The sequence below is a fragment of the Arachis stenosperma genome, chromosome 3 (genome assembly GCF_014773155.1).
Source record: "Arachis stenosperma cultivar V10309 chromosome 3, arast.V10309.gnm1.PFL2, whole genome shotgun sequence".
In the NCBI taxonomy this organism is placed as follows: domain Eukaryota; kingdom Viridiplantae; phylum Streptophyta; class Magnoliopsida; order Fabales; family Fabaceae; genus Arachis; species Arachis stenosperma.
Window position 1 is genome coordinate 149,428,229 of NC_080379.1, and position 6,000 is coordinate 149,434,228.

Sequence of the window (6,000 nt, forward strand, 5' to 3'; positions counted from 1 at the left end):
TAATTTATTTTTAATATGTATTTTAAATTTTAATGTGTATTTTATATTAATAACTAATTTTAATGATTAATTTTAATATATATCTAAAATAGTTATTTAATTAGTTATGCAATCTAATTATGCTTGGTTTTGTTATATAATTTATTAAGGATATTTAATTAGTTTATGAATTTAGTTAATCAATAATTTTGAATTATCTTCATTTTAGTTGTTTATATAAATATAGGCGAGTTAGCTTGTCTTATTTCAATATAAAAATAATATAAAATAATAAAAATTATAATGATTTAATCTCTAATAATTTTATATTTTTATTTATTTGATATAATTATTTATGTATCTTTATTTATTAAACTTATTTAAATTCTTTTTTCAATACAATTAAATAACTTTATCTTAAAAAGGATTTTATAGTCATTTGAAATAAACTATAACGTTATTAGTCTTATGTAATTAAATTCAAAATTTTTAATTTCTAGTACAAGTAAACGAAATTAATTTTAAAAAAATATTTTAGACTTTTTAAAATTACTTCTAATTCTTTAACATTTTAAATAATAATTCTTATTTTCTTTTATTATTATTACTGCTACTACCAGTTTGTATATTATTTATTATTATTATTATTATTATTATTATTATTATTATTATTATTATTATTATTATTATTATTATTATTATTATTATTATTCCATATACTTTGATATATTTACAATTGATAGTTAATACTAAATCATATACGTTCAACTTGTCACGTTTCATGTAATGATAAATGTTTGCCTAGTAATTGAGCATTTTTTATATAGTGTTTGCCTAGTGATTGAACATTTTTTATATCTATCTTTATTATAATAAGTAACTAGTGTATGCCTAAGTACTCGACAAGTGGAATGGTTATTTATTCGACACCTGTCTACCAAAATCACTCTCAATACAAGATTATAATGAAAAGATAAGGACAAATATAATATATTAGAAGTACATATAATGCAACTGCAATTCAAGTTACAATTTTCATTTTACTTTTTTAAACATTGAATATCCTGTCTCTTCTTCCTTCTATGAAGTCTCACATTGCAGCTCCTTGTATCTCTTCTTTCTCTAGAGGTCTCACAAACCTAAAAGAAAATGGGAAAAAATTTTGATTCTGTTCTAGATGTCAATGATAGAACATTTCATTGGAATTTTAAAGTATATGTCATAAAAATCTAAGAGGTTCCTAACAAGTTTAATAACAATGAAGTTAACAGTATTGAAATGGTGCTTCAAAATAATAAGGTAACTAGGATGAATTTTTTTCTAATAAGTTTATTGTTTGCCATATATCATTTTTTTTCATTAACTTATACAAATAGTTTTTTTTTATACTCCTGTCTGCATTGTCTTCATGATGGCAGGGTGAGAGAATCCACGTTCCATTCCAAGGGCAATTGCTAATAGAAAATGGAGGGGTGTCATTGAGGCTTTTCAGATATACATTATATCAAATTTTGTGGTGTTGAAAAACACTACCAAGACCAAGACATACCCTAGCCAGTGGTTACTCATGTTCTCACACAGGGCACGTGTTAATCACGTGAAAAATTCTTTTTTTTTTCCACTTGAAACTTTTCATTTCAAGACCATTCCTGACTTGGTCACTGCGCAGAAGATCGATGAGAACGATATTGTTGGTTAGATTCTATCTATATTTTTTTTAAATAAATGTCCTATCATTCTATTAACTTGCTACATGGTTAATAACTTGATTTTTTTATGTTTTCATTAGATCTCATTGCCGAGGTTGTTGAAAAGGCCGATCCTAGGGACTTAGTCACTAGTAAGGGAATGGAAACAAAACGTTTGGTTCTAGAACTAGAAAATTTAGAATACGTTCCCTGTTATTTGTTTAAGTTGACATGTACATTTGATTTTTTTTATTCAAGAGGATAACCGATGCTGTTGTTGTTTGCCTATAACAGGAACAATTGTATTCACTGCATTTTGTTCGGTAAAATGGTTGACCAAATCTTACCACATCTTCAACATGAGAGGGTAGAGCCACTCATTGTGGTGTTTTAGCTATTTAAGGCACATAGGTGGAATAGTATGCCTTAAATAAAGTGTGTTCATACAATACCTAAAATTATTTCACACTGAAACTGAAATACCATTTATACGTAGGCCAAACATCTATTCAAAGCAACTTCAACGTGTCAAAGCTGTACATTAACCCAAAATTAAAAGAAGTGATTTTATTTAGAGACAGGTAACTATGTTGTGTAATATTTTCTACAAATACTATTACAGTTTAAAGTTTGTTCTAAAAAATTTGTTGACAAATGTGTATTTGAAACTAAGATTCAGTGTGGCTTAGGGGTTTCATAATCCATGTGTAATTGATCTTTTTAGGTTGCTAAGTGGTGCACCATCAAACTCTGTGAGAATTAGTTAAATGTCTTCACAAGGTACTTTCTCTGATATTGATGAGCTTACCGTAGAATCTGCTATTATCAAATCAATTGATGAAGTGCTAACAAGTACTGAAGTGAACTGAAAGATTTTCTTCAATAGTAATACAGGGTTATCTAAGATAATCAAAAGCTAAGCTTTAGTGTTTAAATGCTGAATTCTAGAAAGGCACGGTTTGGATTGTTGGAACCATTGTTTCAATAAATGCGGGTAAGGAAGATTGGTTTTACAAGTCATGTCGCAAGTGTCTAAAGAAGACTGAAACTTCGATTGGTAATAGATATGAATGTACTAAATGTGATCACACACATGGGTGTGCAGCCTTGAGGTATGAGTATTAAAACATAAAAAAAATTGGTCCCTTTTGTTAAAACATACTTTTGTATACTTATTGGTGGTATATGAGTCTAAAGATCTAAAATCATTAATTTATTACTTATATATTTTTTCTGTTTTGCATACTTAACTAAAATAAATGAATAGTTGGTAATTATGTAGTCTTGAACCTTATCATAGCTTAAAGACTAATGGAGTATTTGGGTGTACCGATTACATTTTTATAAATCAATACATCATGCCAATTTTGTTTTTGGTTATACACGAGTATTAAGACTTGAAACTTTTCATTTGTTGCTTTTCTTAGAACCAATCAATATGAATACTTCTGTATATATATGATGCATTTTAAGTACCATCAATAATTGAACTCAGATTTAAGAAATGTTGCAACTAAACTTAAACAACTGAATAATGAGTTGGTAAACCCCAAATATAGCACAAGGATTTTGCATTAAGTATCGGTGTTGTAAAGCTAAAAACAACTGAAATTTTTTATACCGTCCATCAGACTGTCACATTTACAAAATGGTTAATCTTGGACCATTAATAGGTACAAGGTGGAAATTATGGTTCATGATGGAACAGGGAGTATCAACTTGCTGTTGTGGGACAGAGAAACCTATCAACTATGTGAAAAACAAGCGGAAAAAGTTAAGAAGGAAGAGGTTATTAGCTTATTCAAACTTATGAATAAATTAGTTTACATGGTGAATATTTTTAAAAGCTTTACACTGTATTATTGTCTAACTCAGGTCACAAGTGGGGATGAATATCCAGCCACACTTGACAATATGATGGATAAGAGAGTTTTTTTTAAGATTAATGTGAAAGCTGGAAATATCAACCACTATGATCAACTCTTTACTGTTATGGAGATCTATGATGATCATAAAATTATTGAGAAGAACATCCCAGTAATTGACACAACCAACCTCGCTAACCATGTTGAGGTATTTAAAAATAACTTTGTATCCTATCTGATGTTTATTTTGTGTTAGGGATGAATTGTTTCACTCATATTTAAGCAAATCCTCGATTCCGCTATTTGTAGGACAATGGATGCAGCAACTCGCTGAATTTTTCGAAAAATGTTGTTAATCTCAACACTAATAATGATAATCAGTGTACAATGGTAAGACTTTATTTGAAATTAGATAGAACTAATTTACATATATGATCATCATAGTAGAAAATATTTCCGTGAAAATTCTTGTTAATTGCTAGGATGGAGTCTTTTGTCAAATTCTGTGTAGGATGGTTTGGAAGAGTATATATCCAACCTCAAGTACAAAACTCCAGCTAAGAGAGCTTGCAGTGAAATGAAGCCAGCCTCTAATGGGCTTAACCACATTGAGGAAGAAGGACAATTGTCAACAAATAAGTTTCACAGAAAAGGTTTCAAGAAGCAAAAGTCACTAATGAATGAAGTGGATAACTGAGTATTCATAAATTTATGTTTGAGTGACTATCACCTAAATTGTTTTAATGCTTTTAAGTGTTTAGACCTTTAAATTATTAGTCCTGTAATCTTTGTGACCTTTAAGTTATTAGTCTTGTAATGTTTTAAAGACAATATTCAACTACTTGATTGTATCACCTTAACTAATGTTTTAGACAATGAAAAACTTAATGAATGTTATGCTAATATGGCTTTAAAGTTTGTATTGTCATATATCTATAAATTATTTTTATGTGACATGCGTATTGTAACAGACTTAAATAGCAGAGCACTATCAAGTCAAGAGCATTTTATATATATATATATATATATATATAATGCTCTTGACTTGATATCATTGGTTGAGTTCATATGCCAAAAAAAATTATAAAATATAGTGTGCTTATACAGATAGAATATAGTATACACATAACAAAATACACAATCGAATCCAATATAGTATACACAAAACAAAATACACAGTCGAATCCAATGTATGTTCTTGAAATAATTTTAATTAACTTACATTATAATTAAGTGGTCATTTAGAATTTCATTATACCCTAAAGCAAAAAAGAATATAAACCTTACAAGTAGGAGCAAAAGTATGTGTTCATAGTATATTACGTGAAGTTGCAGCTAGGGGAGTGGGTGATTTAAGGATTTTCAATAGTCAATGACAAACATAAAAGTGCCATAAAATATTGGAAGCTCAGCTCAAAGAAAATACAACTTAATACATAGAGTATAAAGAGCTACAACAAAAAAAAAATTGTGTCATTAACCAGCATGTAATAAGTTCTAATATGGTCACTTTCCTTAAACTTTTAGTAGTTATTATAAAGTATATAGACGTTGAAGGAAATACAATTAGATAAACAAATTTGATTATTTTCGAATATAACCACTAACCATTGGTCTATACAGTTATTGTCTCAAGGATAATCAAGGATAAAGGACAAAAGAAAGATTTGGCAGTCAAGAAAGAGGATAATTCATGAAAGCACAATATGTCTAATTGAAAGAATCACTACAAAAAAAATGATATAAAACGGCATTAATAATATGGCGGTTCTATAATATTGCCATAATATTTGAGTATTATGACGTTTATGATTATTGCCGTAATTAATTGGTAGTTAACGGCGTTTTTTTTTTGCTTCTGGCGGTTTTAAACGCCATTATCAATTTTTATAAAATGCTCAACCCTAAATTAACCCATCATTACTGTGTTGAACTTGAAATGCTGCCAGTGTGAGAGAAATCTTAAAGCTCTCTGCCACTGCGATCTCCTCTGTCACGATCTCTCCTCCGACGACTCCTCTCTCCAGCGACGGTCTCCTCCGGCAACGTCTCCTCCAGCGGCGTCTTCTCCAGCAACGACCTCCTTCTGCGACGTCTTCTCCAGTGACAGTCTCCTTCGGCGACGTCTCCTCTTGTGACTTCTCCTCCAGCGACGTCTCTTCCAGCGGCTTCTCCTCCAGCGATGAAAAGAGGAAAACACTCTTTGTAATTATTATATTCTTGTGATTTGCTATAAAATTATACCATTGCTTTGCTTTTCTGGATGAGTTATGATTTGAGAACGACAGAATACTCTTAAAATTAACTTTCTAAGAGATTATATTTAGTTTATTGAACTATAGCAATTTCTCATGTTAGTATACTCATCTTTGTCAGGGCTTTGTCCTGTCTGATCCAAAGAATAGGATGTTCCTTTGCAGTTTTCTCATTGTTATGGTTTGTGGTGCTTATTTAGTTGGCAATGCATT